Raw genomic sequence first — 16,419 nt, forward strand, 5'->3', positions numbered from 1 at the left:
GTTTGAGGTATTGGGTGTCTAATAGTGAGTAAAGAGAGAGGGGTTTTTGGTTTGGCGGAATTTGTTTTACTCCTGGTAATCATAGGATGAGATGGTTGGGGCTGTGGTTGGTCTATTGTTGGTGGGGATTGATTAACATCTTGGGGGGCTGGTGATGGTGTTGTAGGGGTTGTTTGTGATGGTTGGTTATTTGAAATAGGTGAAGAAGAATGAGAAGTGAGTGGAGGCACATTTGGTGGGGGTGTGTGAGATGAAAACAAGTAAAGAAATAAGTTCAACTGGTAGTTTGTTTGATGATTGGTGTGATGGGGGATTTGAAAAGGGAAATTCCTTTTCTTCAAAAATAACATGTCTGGATAAATATACCTTGCCAGTGTCCTTATCTAAGCATCTATAACCCTTGTGATAGAGACTGTAACCAAGAAAGACACAAGCTTTGGACTTTGGCGATAATTTGTCTTCTCTGTAGGGTGTGAAGTTGGAATAACAAAGGCAGCCAAAAACTCTCAATAAACAATAATCTGGTTTGAAGCCAAACAGTGCTTCATGAGGAGATTTTCCCTGCAATACTGGTGTATGTAACCGGTTTATTAAATAGACAGCAGCAATAAAGGCTTCTAACCAATATTCTTTGGGCATGTGAGCTTGGAATAGAAGGGATAAACCCATCTCTATAATATGTCTGTGTTCTTTCTGAAACTCCATTTTGTTTTGGAGTATGAGGACATGAAATCCTGGATACAATGCCACATTCATCAAGATAGTTTTTGAAAGCTCCCCTTGTTAACTCTAAGGCTCCATCACTTTGAAAAAATTTAATAGAAGTAGAAAGCAAGTTTTCAGCCATATTTTTAAAATGCTTGAAATAATAAATTACATCAGATTTAAATTGCAAAGGATAGAACCAAGTAAATCGACTGAAATCATCAACAAAAATAATATATGAATTGAATCCACTAATTGACAAAGTTTTAGTGGGACCCCACAAATCACAATGAATAAGCTGTAATGGTCGAGTAGTTCTACTAACTGAAATAGAAAAGGGTAATTTGTGATGTTTGCCAAGTTGGCAAGCATCACAAATTTTATTGGATCTAAGTGTTTCAAAAGAATTAAATAAGACACTATTTCTCAAATGAGTAAGTACTGCAGAAGAAGGATGACCAAGCCGGCGATGCCAAATATCAGAAGGAGTTTTATTTCCATAAAGAGCCAAAGGAGGCACAGCATTAGCCGAGAAAGAATACAATTTATCTTTGACTGGACCCTTTAGTAGAGTGATGCCTGACTCCAAATCCTTAACACAGAAACCCCATGGAAAAAATTCAACAGAACAATTATTGTCAGATGTTAAGTTGAGAAATGGAAATTAAATTCTTTGACAATTGGGGAACGATGAGTATTTTATTAAGAGATAAATGATTTGAATTTGTTTTCAAAGTTGAGGAGCCTATATGAGTTATAAGGAGTTTCTTACCATCACCAACTGAAACCTGGTCTTCTCCTTTATAAGTGGCAGATCGCTGTAGCATGGCTGGATCAAATGACATATGGTTGGTAGCACCTGAATCCGGTATCCACTGTGCATCATTCTGTGGTGTAATGTGTTGGGTATTTTGGGTACCATGTAAGCCAGCATAAGGAATGTGAGGTGGTGGATTAGGATTATTTCGGTTCTGGGCATAATGGAAATAGTATCTATTGGCCGAATGGCCTCGCTTAGCACATATTTGACATTTGAAGGAATTAGTATTAAAGGTGTTTTGGTTTGGTCGGTTATAGGAATTTTGAGATCTTGGAGAGCCATTTGATGAATTTCGGAAGTCAGATCTAGGTGGGTTTCGGTTGTTGGGTGGATAGGAATTAATACTATTATTAGGCCGATTAAATTTAGGCTGATCTGTAACAAGTAATGCGGTAGGGGAATGGGAATCAGTTAAGATTGATTGAGTGTTCCCATAGCCACGACGTAACCGTTGCTCATGAGTAAGTAGTTTGGCTCTTAGGTCGGTAAAGGTAATGGATGGGGTAATATTTTCTACAGTGATGATGAAAGTGAGATAATCCAAACAAAAACCATTTAATGTATATGCTACCAAGTCAAAGTCATTTACCTTGTCATTGATTGCCGCTAAGGAATCAGCAATGAACTTAATTTTGTGAAGATAGTCCGTAATTGTGCTCGTTCCTTTATTGATCATCTGCAATTCACTGTGAAGATAAGTCCTTCGAGCAGTGGACTGTTGTTGGAAAAGTTGTGCAAGAGAATCCCATACATCTTTCGCTGTTTGAAGGCCAAGAATATGAGAAGAAAGAGACGGTGTGAGGGTGGCATTGATGCATGCTCGAACAAAATGGTCATTCTTTCTCCAGGTTTGAAATGCTGGATTTGGCGTTTGAGTTCCTCCAAGTAGTGATAGTTTGATTTGGCATCGATCCAGTACCATCAAGATGATCCATAAGATCACAGGTAATTAAAATGGATTCTAATTGTTCTCTCCACATGAGATAATTTTCTCCATCAAGCTTGACAGAAACAAGGTTGGAGAGATTGGTAATGGGGAATGGAGTGTTAGCAGTGGCCATTGAAAATGTAGTGTTTTGGGGGGGGGGGGGAAATCTCAAAACCTTAGCTCTAATACCATGAAAGAATGCAAAGAAAACTGTGTTTTTGATAAGTAGATTACTTACCTTGATGGGTAAGTCTTATGTATTTATAAATAAACATGGCTGTTGTACAAGATTCGTTTTCGATATTCAAATTTGAATTCAAAATTAAAAACTTGAATTCAAATTTAAAAAACTTGAATTCAAAAATTGAATTCAAACCATAACAGATCCGTTATGGTCTTTCATAATAATTGGTAAGAAAGGGGTATACCATATCCGCATCCTGTTAGTAATCGGACGAATTCGGATACCCCTAAACGGATGCGGATGTGAATTCGAAAGCAGATTTTGATTATCCATTTACACCCTAGAGATAAGGGTGTTAAAACCTACCCGAATTGTTTAAATTGGACCGAACTGGCCCGTTATTGTCACACCCCGCCCGCCGGCCTCGGTTACCCGCCCGACAACCCGTGGGTGCGATCCGTCACAGGATCCACGGTTTTAGTCTATCAATAATAATAAATACAAATACATGTAATCAAGAGCAAGAATAGTGCAATAATTATTAAAAATGTTATAGGAGTCCAAATACTCCAATAAATATCCAAGAAAGAATTAAAAGAAAGAATCAAGAATCAAATATAATATCGAGTTCAGCGGAAGCAAAATAAATAAACTAAATAATCTTCTCTTTGGTTTTCTTTTCTAAATCTAAAAACTAGTTTTATAAATTAGCAAGTAAAGATGTCCTCCAATCTTTCTCCACACGATCATCAAAATCCTGGGAATTTGCCTCCGTCGGTCATCAATGGGTGCTAAAAGTGCACACAAGCATCTTCAGGAGGCTCCATGCTCTACAAGTCCATGTACCACTGTCTGTCTCACATCAGCTTCATACGAGAGGGCTCTTTCATATGAATCATCTCCAACTTCCAACGTTGAGCCACCATCTGTACAACTCATATAATACATACAATGAAAGGAGTGAGTTCTGACGAACTCAGTAAGGAACAAACTATTCTCATATATATGTCAATACAATCCACGAATGCATATATGAAATGATATGAATGGTATGCAGAAATATGAATGCTACTAAGATCTAACTATGCAAGTCTCTAATAGCTGACATGCTTTAAGACATACACCAGCCCTCCTCTGGGTAAGTCTCATCACTCTGATTCGGCAAGGACTGGTTACCTCTGTAGGGATCCTGGGCAAAAGGGAAAGTCCACACCTGGCTCACAAATCATGGCTGGGGGTTAAGTCAACACTCTCTCACCACGACCATTGGCAATGAGTACTGGCGCATGTCGGGGTTTCTAATCCAATGCAAGGTCATAATGGTAACACACTATATGGAGTCCAGATACTTCCCCTATGGCACCAACCAACTCGGTTCAGTATCCTTCGCAACCTAGGAGTGAGAACCCTCACGGACTGGCTACCGCTATTGGACTCCACTCCTTAACCCTATGGTCATCCACATATTATTGGGGCGGATGCTCTCATGACTCCTCACGACACCCGGTCCGTTCCTTAGACGTCCATGAGCCCAACCCTAACATATGCAACCCTACCATTGCATGACCAACAGTGGACCACTGAGTCTCCGCACGGACTGGTTACCGTTGTAGGATGAAACAGAGTCACGTCACCATTGTCACGGGTCACCCGGCTTCAATTCCCCTGCCGGAAGGGTAATAGTATGTGGGGTACCTAGCCATGCAATTCTAGACTCTCCTAGGTATGCCATCCAGTAATCATGATAGTGCTAGAGGCATCAGTGAGCATGTGTCCCATACCACAGCCCAAGATATCCCAATGGAATACCCCTTCCATCACAACTACACTACATCACTCTTTATCATACCATGAACAGTTGTGAAATATCATAAAAGATGAAGAACATCAAGGAACACCACAAATAGCAAGTATACAATAAGATTCACATGCTTTATACGATTACAACAAGTTACATGATCAAAGAATAGTAAATAGAACAGCTGAATCATCATGTATATGTAATTGCATATAAATAAGAATGCATGTCCTTACCTGTAATTTAGTAGAATTCCTCTAACTTGCAATCCAAAAACTATTATAAGACTTTTATTTGAAACAGAGAACACCTAGGCATAGGGTTATAAGAATGTATAAGAGTCAAGAGTCAAAACAATTCAAAAATCAAACCTACATAGCCACTGGAAACCAACCAGTTGCTTGTGCCGGTTGGTTAAGTTAAGCGACCTCCACAAGCGACCGCCCCTATTTCAGACAGTTACCAACTCCGAAAATTGGACTTTTTATCATCCGATTTCAATCCGTTTTGGGATGATCTTGGTCCGAATTTCAAGCTTAATAGGTCTAGAACAAAGGGGTAACAAGAAACCCTAAAATTAACAAAGATTTATTACCCAAATCATTCCCCTTGATGAGATCCATCAAGAACATTGAAAAGGGAGATACAACTAATCAATTGGGTAACCACTAACAAAAAGGAGATGGGTTCATATCAATCAGAGGTTAAAAAGAAGAGAATAGCAGATGGAGATTCATTACCTTAATCAAAATCACCAAGAATAGAAGGGAAGAGGTTCTAGATCATTACCAAGCACTTCGCCCACCTTCCAGCACGTTTCCACTGCTGCCTAATCGCCTAAAATAGCAATCCCGAACATAATAATGCATTAATAGGGCGAGGGATGCTATTTATAACGAACAGGGGGCAAAATAGGGCATTTTCCCGCAAGCAGAACCGGGCGGTCGCTTGGTTTAATCAACCGCCACTAGCAACCGCCCCCAAGTATATTGCTATACAAGGGTGCTTTGCTCAGGGGGCTGAAACCCAAACACAACCTAGCCCTAAACAACACTTGGGGGATGTCTTACCTTCATTCCAGACATCTCCAAACACCACTTGCCTTCTACTAGAGATCCAACTTCCCAGTAAGGTAGATTCTTCAACAAGGGAATCCAGATCCATGGGTTTTGTATATGGATCATGGACTTCTATCTGGACACTCCACAAAATTAATCCGACTAGACCTTTGGGTTCTCGGACCTGCAATACGGATTCCGGGTTAGAAAAACAGGGGTTGTTACAGTTATAGTCCGAGCCGAAGTTTAATGGGCTGTGTTTAGGCTGAACAACCTTAGCCCGAACGGGTTCAGGCTGGTCTGGGCCAGCCCGTGTGTGGCCCGCTAGCCCGAACCTGAACTAGCCCGTTAAACCCATTATAAATAAATTAAATTTAAATGTAAAAAAAGGAAAAACCCTAAGTATCCTTTTGTTTTCCTTAATAATTGTTTTGCTTTGGAATATGCAAAAAACAAACTTGTCAAAGCCTTCACCATTTGGAAGATGGGTTTAGTAAAATTTAGAAAGTGTATTATCATTTGAAAATCTTTTAATGTTTTATTTTAATCCATCTTTATAGGTGTCAGGAAGGGGGAGGAGAATAAGCAAAGACAACCCACTAAAATTCATGAAGATGTCTTTTTTTTTTTTGTGGTATATTAGTTGTATATTTTTACTTCTTTGTAGAAAGAAAGTTTTTGATTTTGAACACGCAACACAAGTGACAATGCGAATAAGGTGTAATAAAATGATATCATATATTAGAGGACCATTAGACAATTTCATGTAAGCATCAAACCAAAAGCACATAAGCCCTCTATTGGGAAGGAACAATACAGTAGAATTCAAATGGGTTCACGGTTAGAGTGGCGGCAAGTGGACTCCGACGTTAACCAAGGCCAACTATGCCAAAAAAAAGGTACTTCCCTAATCTCAGTATCTTTCAAATTTAAGATTTGGAGAGAACTTAATGCTTATATGCATTATCATACTCTTGATAAATTCCACACATCAACAAGGTACACAAAACATACTGTTAGTAAACCCAAACCCAAACTATTAGTAAACCCAATTACAAATTGTTAGCCCAAACCATTAGTCAACTCGAATCCAACCTACACCAACTCGAAACCGGCTCGAAACTATTATTTTCCTAATGGGCCGTGATTTGGTTGAGTGTTTTTTAGCCCAAAACCGGCCCAACCCCAACCGTTGACACCCCTAGCAGGAGATTACATGATTAAAATTGTTGAGTTTTATGCATTTCATGAGGATACTAGTGGAATAAAAAATAGGGCAAATATGACACTTTACATAAGTCCAAGGCTCCAAGGTTTATCATAATTAACAATGTATAATTTTTTTTTATCAACATAATGTATGAGTTTAAGGTGTCAATTTGGAATAAAAAATTTAATATTAAATTTAAAAGTTGCTTTTCTTTATTTGGATATGAGGTTCATTTGAGTTAAGCTTACGTGTAGATTCGAACACTAACCTTTTAAATACCAAAAATCATAACCAATACGGTACCAACTTTAGATTCGGTACGATCGTACTGTTGTTGCAGAATTCAGTCCCTCCTGGTCGATCATTTGAACCTGCAAAAACATGCTCGACCGGTGTGGTTGAGTATCGTCTCCGATGAAAAAATTAGCATCCTCTTACACAATCTCCAAGTTCTTAAAATAACTTAAGAGTGCATACCTGATAATGATGAATATGTGAGAATTTATAGATTTTAGGAGAGGTTACCTTAACTATGCAATAATGGAGTTTGAATAGAACTCTATAATTGTTTGCTAACTTCCTGGAGAGAGGAATCTTATCTGCCAAGAGAGTAATACTTGGATTGTATATATATGAACTCAATTGTAGATGGCTACATTTAGTATTCCATAATTACCCCTCTGAATTGATGCAATTTTAATTTGGTATTCCTTTGCATTAATTGAGAAGTATGTCTACAATTGTAAATACAAATTATTGAATTCATTATATTTATTAATTTGTTCGTATTTCATTTTCCAATTAATCATTGTGGTAAGCAAATACGAAGAACAAGAAATCAAATTAAATTATCATATTATCATTAAATTATGGAGATGATCTTCATATGGAATTAAATTCAATTAGAATTTGGTATTCCTTTGCATCAATTAAGAAGTATGTGTACAATTGTGAATGCAAATTATTTAATTCATTTTATTTCAAATTAAATTATCATATTATCATTCAATTATGGAGATGATCCTCATTTGGAATTAAGTTTATTTTTGAATGAAATCAGTGAACAATGACTGAGGCGCTGATAACCCTTATAACCGTTTTTTTAATTGTCATTTTATTTCAAATTAAATTATCATTCACTCAATGAAGAATCCACAATTTCATTCTGAAATGTATTTTTCATTAAATTATGGAGAGAATCCACAATTGGAATTATTCACTGAACGGCTGTCTGATTACCTGTTAACCGTTATGGTAAATGGAAATAAATTTGGTATGAAATCACTCAATGAAGAGTGAACGTCCAATAACCCTAATTACCGTTATAGATCTCAAATAATTTACAGACATGACTATTAAGCTACCCAAATAATCCCATACATATTGAACAATTCCTCCCTGCAACTCTCTTCCACCGAAGGAAACAATTCTGGGATCTTAAATTTTTGAACAGTTGCAGCTCCATTGTCAGTCTAACCACGTCCATTCTGATAATTGAATTCGTCACTCTGACAGTACCTACAATAATTGCACAGGTATGTTAAAATCTCCATTAACATATGAATTCTTCTAAATTGTTATATTTCATCCTTCTCCTTGCAACTCTCTGCCATTGAAAGGAATTAATATGGTGAATTTGACTCCTCATTCTGCCCAAAACTAATTAGAATCACCTCCCATACCCATTGCATAACCCTCCCTACTCCCTCCCGTCTCTGTGCTGATATGGAGAGTTTATGATCGAGGCCGGGTTCATACCCGGTCCAAACCTCGACCCCGGTCGAGACGGGAAAAACCGAATCGCTCCCGAGCGAACCTGGATCCGAAGATGGCTTGCTGAAGAAGAAAGATTATTCGGCTGCAAGCGTGCCCTAATCTTACTTATGGATTAGGGTAATCACCACGATGACAAGCAGACTCAAACCGACGGCTGCGGATAATCATCATCAAAGGGATAACTATCGCATAACCTAACGGTTATCTCAGGAGTCCTCTACCAGCCCGAACTAGTAGAAGTCTATCGCTCAACGGATCTTATTGATAAGATCCAACGACTACCCGAAAAAGGCTCGAGTGCATCCAACGAAGGAGATTCGAAGGTACACTCTATATAAACCTCACTACTATACAAGGTGAGGGACGGATCAATCGATCAAGGAGAATACTATCTCGAGACTCGAGGTTCGGATACATACCGATAGACCTAAACTATCGGCGTCCGCTATCTAGATCACCTTTCCCGTTTCTTCATTCATTAGCTCTGTGCTTCTAGCAGAGCCGTTTGTGATTAAGTTCATCAACTGACTTAGCCTTCAGAGGTGGACTCCCAACCCCAGCGGTCGAGCCACATCTGACGCTTTCGTTTTTGCGGGACATCACGTGGAGATCCAAGGGTCGAGCAGATTTTGGACGCATCATTTAGCGCCGTCTGTGGGAAAGACTTGAAAAAGCCATGGTGACTAGATCAGCAGCAGCAGCAGCATTTGCACAACGCCAATTCCGGTGTTCGGATCACTGGGGTGAATAATCCGGATATTCCCCGGAAAGCCAAAATCCTATCAAAGTGGATAAAGGCCGGGGAGGACGTAATCTTCCTCCCGATACAATCCAAGATCAATTGGATCAGGTAAAGATTCAACTCTTGGAGGTGAGCCAAGCACTCCGCTTGCTCACCGGACGAGTGGTTTTACCACAAGAACCACGATCAACACGACTCGGGGAGACGTGCATTGCCACGTGACCAAAGAATGGCGGAAGACCGGAATGTTGATTAGAATTTCCGTGAAGGAGACCGAGGACTTCGGAGGATTGATGATCAACCAAGGCGAGGCGATCGGTTCGATAGACCGCAAGAGAGTACAACGATTCAAATACAAGGTTGGATTTCAGGGTAAGAACTCACTCACCCATCGTCGAAGAACTGTTCGTGATGATCGAGCGGTTACGTGACGAGAGAAACGTTCGTGAAGGACGGGCTGTTCGTGATGATCGAGTAGCACGTGATGATCGTGTTAATCGAGGTCGTGATCGTATTGCTGAAGATCACCCGACCCGGATTGGTCAAGAATTGGCCAACATCAATGAGAAGTTAGGGCAATTGGCTAAGGGAAGAATAAGCGAGGATATTTACTCGGTCATTCGAAAGACTCCTTTTGCTGAGCCAATTGCGGGATATCGGTTTCCCCATAACTTCCGTTTGCCTACCTTCTCAACATTCGATGGCTCAGGAGATCCAATAGCTCACATTGGCTATTACCAGACGACCATGGCGGTTTCGGGGTAATTCGATGAAATTTTATGCGGGGTTTCGGATCATCTCTAAGCGGAGCGGCACAAAAGTGGTTTCTAACCTCCCCTCGGGAAGGATCATAAACTTTGACGAATTGGCACGCCAATTCATAGGGCGATTCCAGAGTGGGATACAGGTCAAGAAAACGGAAGAAACCTTGTTTCTTGTCAAACGGGGAAAGAGCGAATCGATCGGAGAGTTTTTGAAAAGATTCAACAAAGTGACGATGGAGATAGAAAACTTGGATGAACAGTAGCGAGAACCGTTCTATTCCACGGGACTCACAAATCGGAAACTCCTGGAGTTATTACTACGGGATATACCCACGACTTATCTTTGAGTTGGTACAGAGATGCCGAGAAAGCTGGCTGAAGTCATGGAGATTCTAGATGCGCGCCAAGGAGATAATAAAGTCTCCAATAAGGAACAAAAGGCTCTGAGCGAGAAGCGAAGCCAAAGAAGAATGTTCGTGATCGGGTTGGAAGATCCCAACCTTGGCGCCAAAGATCCCCCGGCAGAAGTGAGTACACTCCATTGAATGCTCCTCGGGCCGATATTTTGAATATCCTCAAAAGAAAAAATATTTTGAAGTGGCCGCCTAAAATTCTTTTGAAACCCGGAGAGCGGCGGGATCGGGAAAAGTATTGCCGATTCCACAAGGACTATGGTCATTACACTAATGTTGTCGTCATCTCGAAGGCGAGATATTGAGAGATTGATATCTCGGGGACATCTGTCCGATTTTGTTAGCGGGAGAAGGGAGGAGCCACGTGGGCCACGTGCGGCTGCCCCTAAAAGGAATCGTTCGGTTAGTTCGGAACGATCAAGGGAGGCCCCTGAAGTCCAAAAAAGGCAAGGAGGTGATTGAAGCTGCTACTCGGTCACCGATCCTTACTATCTTCGGGGGTCCAGAGCCCGAATCATTCCGGAGTTTAAAAACCAAATCCAAATTTGTTGGAGCCGGAGAGGCGCGAGCGGAAGAAGAAGCTGAATGGTGAAGATTCTATCACCTTTAGCGAAGAAGACGAGAGAGACGTTTGTTTACCTCATGATGATGCTATAGTCATCAAGGTAGAGATTGCACGGCGGGAAGTGCATAGAGTATTGATTGATACGAGTGGTCTGTAGCTGACCTAATTTCTTACGAAGTGTATCAAAAATTGAAGGTGGATCAAGACTTGATGAAACCTTCATCAACACACCTATATGGCTTTGCGGGGGTCATCTGCGATAGCGGAAGGATTGGTTGATTGGATCTTTCCATTGGAAGTTTTCCCAAAGAAACAACTGTCCGAATCAATTTTCTGGTGGTTCAAGAACTACCAGCCTATAATATGATTCTCGGGCGACCATCTTTATCCAAAATAGGTGCTATTGTTTCGACAAAGCACCTGAAGATAAAATTCCCGACTGATATGGGAATCGGTCAAGTCTCCTTTGACCGGAAGATCTCTCGGCATGTTATGTTGCCTATTTAAAAGACAAGGAGGGTCCGAAGAAGGTTCTTGCCCTCCCCATAGAAGTTCGAGATGATCGGGAAGAGACGAGAGATGTAAAGGCCCGAACCGTGGAGAAAGCGGAGCAAATCCAGCTGTGTGCCGCGGATGCGAAAAAGATTACTTACGTCGGGTGCGAACAAGCTGGAAGAGTTTAAAGATGAATTGAAGTTATTTCTTCAACAAAATAAGGATGTATTCGCATGGCTGCCGAGGACATGCCGGGGGATCGATCGGGCCATTGCAGAGCACAAACTACGGATAGACCCTAAAGCGAAACCAGTCATACGAAAAGAAGAAATTTTTCTATTGAAAAGTATGAAGCCGTTCGGAACGAAGTTGAAAAACTTAAAATTCTGGTTTCATAGAACCAATCGAGTGCCCAACTTGGTTGTGCCACGTGGTGATGGTGAAAAAGGCGAATGGGAAGTGGAGGATGTGTACAGACTACACGGATCTAAACAAAGCTTGCCCAAAAGATTACTACCCGTTGCCTCGGATTGACCTCTTGATAGATGCTATCTGCAGGGTATGAAACTTTAAGTTTCATGGATGCCTACTCGGGGTATAATCGGATCCTTATGAATAAGGAGAATGAGAAATATACGGCTTTTATGACTGATCGTGAAGCTATTATTACAAGGTCATGCCTTTTGGCTGAAGAATGCAGGGAGCAACATATCGGGAGGGCCGTCAACAAGATTTTCAAAGAGGTGATAGGAAAGAACGTTGAAGCATATGTTGACGACATCTTTGGTGAAAAGCTTTACAAAAGCAAATCACATTGCAGATTTGAGTGAGGTTTTCTCGATGCTTGATGAAACATCAAATGAAGTTGAACCCGAAAAATGTGCCTTTGGAGTCTCCTCGGGCAAATTCTTGGGTTTCATGGTATCCAGAGGGAATTGAGGCAAATCCTGCCAAAATACAAGCTCGATTGATATGGAGGCTCCCAAAACCGTTCGGGATGTACAATGTTTGTGGGGAGGAGAGTTCTTTGCCTTAAATCGATTTATCTCCAAGTGCGGAGAGAAATGTTTGCCTTTCTTCAAGGCACTTAAAGACTGAAGGGCGGTAAGGAAGCAAAGTGAGGTTGAAGAGTGCCAAAAAGCTTTTGAGGAATTAAAAGAAGCACTTGGACAACCACCGATCTTGTCCGAGGCGAGGAAAAGGGGAAATATTACAGCTATATCTAGCGACATCCCTTTCCGCGGTTAGTGCAGGTACTTGTTCGGGAGAAAGATAAGAAACTTGGTGGCCGATTTACTATGTAAGCCACTTGTTGCTTGGATGCGGGAGACGAGATATTCGCGGATTGAGAAGCAGGCTCGGCTCTCATGGTGGCCGCCGGGAAGCTAAGGCCATATTTTCAGAGCTCATCCAATTGAGGTATTTACAACTTTTCCTCTTAGTAAAGTTCTTAACAAACCTGATTTGTGCGGAAGGATGGTATCTGGTCGGTTGAGCTAAGTGAGTTCCAAGTGAGCTTTAAGCCCGGGACTGCAATCAAGGCTCGGGCATTAGCCGACTTTGTAGTAGAAACTACTGCACCGGTGGAACCCACCATTGAGGATCCCATTATACCAACCACTTGGGAGGTATATGTCGATGGTTCGAGTAATAAAGATGGAGTAAGGCGCTGGAATTCTATTAAAAAGTCCAGCGGGATTTGTTATTCGATATGCTTTGAGATTCGCATTTGATGCAAGTAATAACGAAGCGGGTATGAGGCCCTAATAGCGGGACTTCGGTTGTCAAAGGCATTAGCTATTGCAGATGTTACTATTTATAGTGACTCTCGGCTTATAGTCAACCAAGTCCGGGGGAGTATGGCATTAAAGAACCACGCTTGCAAAAATATCGGGAGATAGTGCGGGCATTTGAGAACCAATTCCGAATTTGAAGATATCTGGATTTGAGGAATGAAAATTCGGTGGCATATGAGCTATCCCGACTAGCCAATGCCAAGGAAAAGAATCTAGACCCTTCGGTCTACATTGAAGAGGTAACTTTTCCAAGTTATCATGAGAAAGAAATTTCTTATATTGAAGCGAACGTTCTTTGGATGGATCCAATAATTGAATATCTAAGAGATGACAAGTTACACGAGGATCCGGTAGAAGCAAGGTTGATCAAGATTCGATCAGCTAGATTTATCATTCGGAATGGGAGACTATATAAAAGATCTTATGCTGGACCCCTTATGAGATGTATAGGCCCGAAGGAGCAAACTCAGCTTTGGCTGAGGTTCATCAAGGAATTTGTGGCGCTCACATGGGTGGTGAGCCCTAGCCCACAAAATTCTAAGGCTGGGGTTATATTGGCCTAAGATCCAGAGAAGTTTGCTATGGACTACGTTCGTCGATGTAGTAACTTGTCAAATTCATGCTATGATGTCGAAGCGCCCGGCGGAAATTATGACTTCAATTCTAAATCCTATTCCCTTTGCAATGTGGGGAATTGATATCATGGGCAAATTCACCAAGGCATCGGGGCGGACGGGAATATCGATAGTAGCAATTGATTACTTCACAAAATGGGTAGAAGCCGACTTTGGCGACAATTGCTTGAGAAAAAGTGGAGAAATTTGTGCTTGAATCAATCATATATCGCTTTGGGATTCCAAAGATAATTGTCCTTGACCATGGTACTCGGTTCATTGTCCACAATTTGAGCAATTACGTGGAACATATATGATCGAGCATCGTATGTCCTCGGTGGCATACCCCCAAAGCAATGGCCGAGTAGAGGTTACTAGCCGAACACTCTCTTTGGAAGGAATAAAGAAAAGACTGGAAGGTGACAAAGCTTCTTGGGTGAAGAACTATATAATGTCTTGTGGGCTTATAGAACTACGGTTCGAACACCTACGGGGAGAAACTCCATTCGAGGTTGGCATATGGATCCGAAGCATTGGCACTGTGGAGATAATGGCGGGACGTTACGGGATCGTGAGTTCGAGGAAAAAGCAAATGAACAAGGACTGCTTGATAGTCTTGATTTGTTGGACGAAGTTCGGGCATAGGCAATAGCACGAACGCAACATTATCAAAGAAGGATAGCGTCTCATTATAATACTCGAGTGAAGAATCGTCGGTACTTAGCCGGAGATTTGGTGTTGAGAAACACCCTAGCTTCCGACCCGCGTCACCAAAGAAAGTTGGACCCTTCCTGGGAAGGACCTTATATGGTTGTGAAACCGGTCGGTTCGGGGAGCTTACAAGGTGAAGAACATTGATTCCCGAAAGAATTGGATCGTTCGTGGAATGCTAGGCATCTCAAAAAGTTTTATCCTTGAAGATGATTTCAATTTTGTTCGCGATGTAATCATTTTCAACTCAATCAATGCAATTTTTGGTTTTCAACAAACTATCTTTTGATTGGGGAGCATCATACACCACATTCAAGAACAAGATCCAACTATAAGGCATCGGATAAAAATTCGTGTGGGTCCTTCAACACTTCAACACTTATGGAAAATCTTTCGAACTTTCTTAAGTCGGGGCATCGGATGAAAATCCGAGTGAGTTCCTTTTGCAAGGCGTCGGTTTGATACCCGAGTGAGTTCCTTCGAGACTTATTGAATTTTTGAATTATCCTTAAGTATAAGGCGTCGGTTTAAAACCCGAGTGAGTTCCTTCTCAGACTTATTGTATTTCTCCGGAAATCCTTAAGTATAAGGCATCGGTTTGAAACCCGAGTGAGTTCCTTCTCAGACTTATTGTATTTCTCCGGAAATCCTTAAGTATAAGGCATCGGTTTAAAACCCGAGTGAGTTCCTTCTCAGACTTATGGTATTTCTCCGGAAATCCTTAAGTGTAGGCATTGTTTCAGACAACTAAGACCTAATGCAACGGCGATTCAAGTGGCTAGCAAAGTTCAAAGATAAAGTAATTTCTTATTTCTTCAGAAGATCCAAGGAGGCCAGTATCAAAACAATTACAAGAGTTGGATACAATCTGCGATCAAAGAAGAAAGTCATTACGAATGTTGTTAACAAGTTATACAAGATCGTCGCGACTTTGCTAGAGCAAACATATGAGTCAACCATTGGTGAGGAGTCAAGGAAAAGAAGAGAAGAAATGAGGATTACAAAAATATTTCGATATTCAGAAAATCCTCCGCAATTTCATACTCTTTGCCCGGCTTGTCCGGGAGAAGAATGGTCCTCGACCAAACTCGCATTCGGCACAAGCTCGTCATAATTGACTTCTTCCAGCGGAGAATAAACGGGGAGAATCTTCCAGGATATTGCATAATATCTGGATCGGAAGGTGGAGGATCAATCTTATCTTTGGTCCGATCGGGAGGAGGAATACCCGGGTTGGTAAATACTTCGGGATGGCAAAACGACCTTGTAGGGAGTCGTATCAAAATGAGGATCTTTCCTTAATATTGATTCCCATACTTCGTTCTCACCATCCCGATGCCTTTGCAAGTTATAAGCATTCGGCATATCAACAAAAGGCTTACTTGTGTAAATACTTGAAGACGCGGCTCTGCGAACATCGGTTGGAAGGGATTCGGGCAAAGGAACGACGGCTTGCCTTTCGGGTAATGTTTCAGATCCTTTAGCTCCGACTTTCCAACTGTCCGTTCAGTCGCCGGATCTTCTCCCCTGGCATCATCCAAATCCGTACCGAAGACGACCAATCATCGAATTCTTTTCTCTGCCACCTCCCAAGCTAGATTCCGAAGGCGAGGCAATCTCAACATCTTTAGCTTCGAGATTTCCTGAAGCCTAGAAACTTCATTGCTCAACCTACGAGTCTAGTAGCTGCCTTCCACTTGGTTGTGGAAGTTACAGCAAGACTCCTGCAAACAACTTTCGAGTTAGCGAGGAGCGAGAAAAGTAATTTTTCAAAATCGGGAGGATAATGTAGAAAGACTTACATCACCGGTGACTTCGTAAAGACTTCATCTGGAAGTTT

This window comes from Hakea prostrata, chromosome 9 (assembly GCF_041222555.1).
Source record: "Hakea prostrata isolate BN-2017 chromosome 9, UWA_Hpros_2, whole genome shotgun sequence".
NCBI lineage: Eukaryota > Viridiplantae > Streptophyta > Magnoliopsida > Proteales > Proteaceae > Hakea > Hakea prostrata.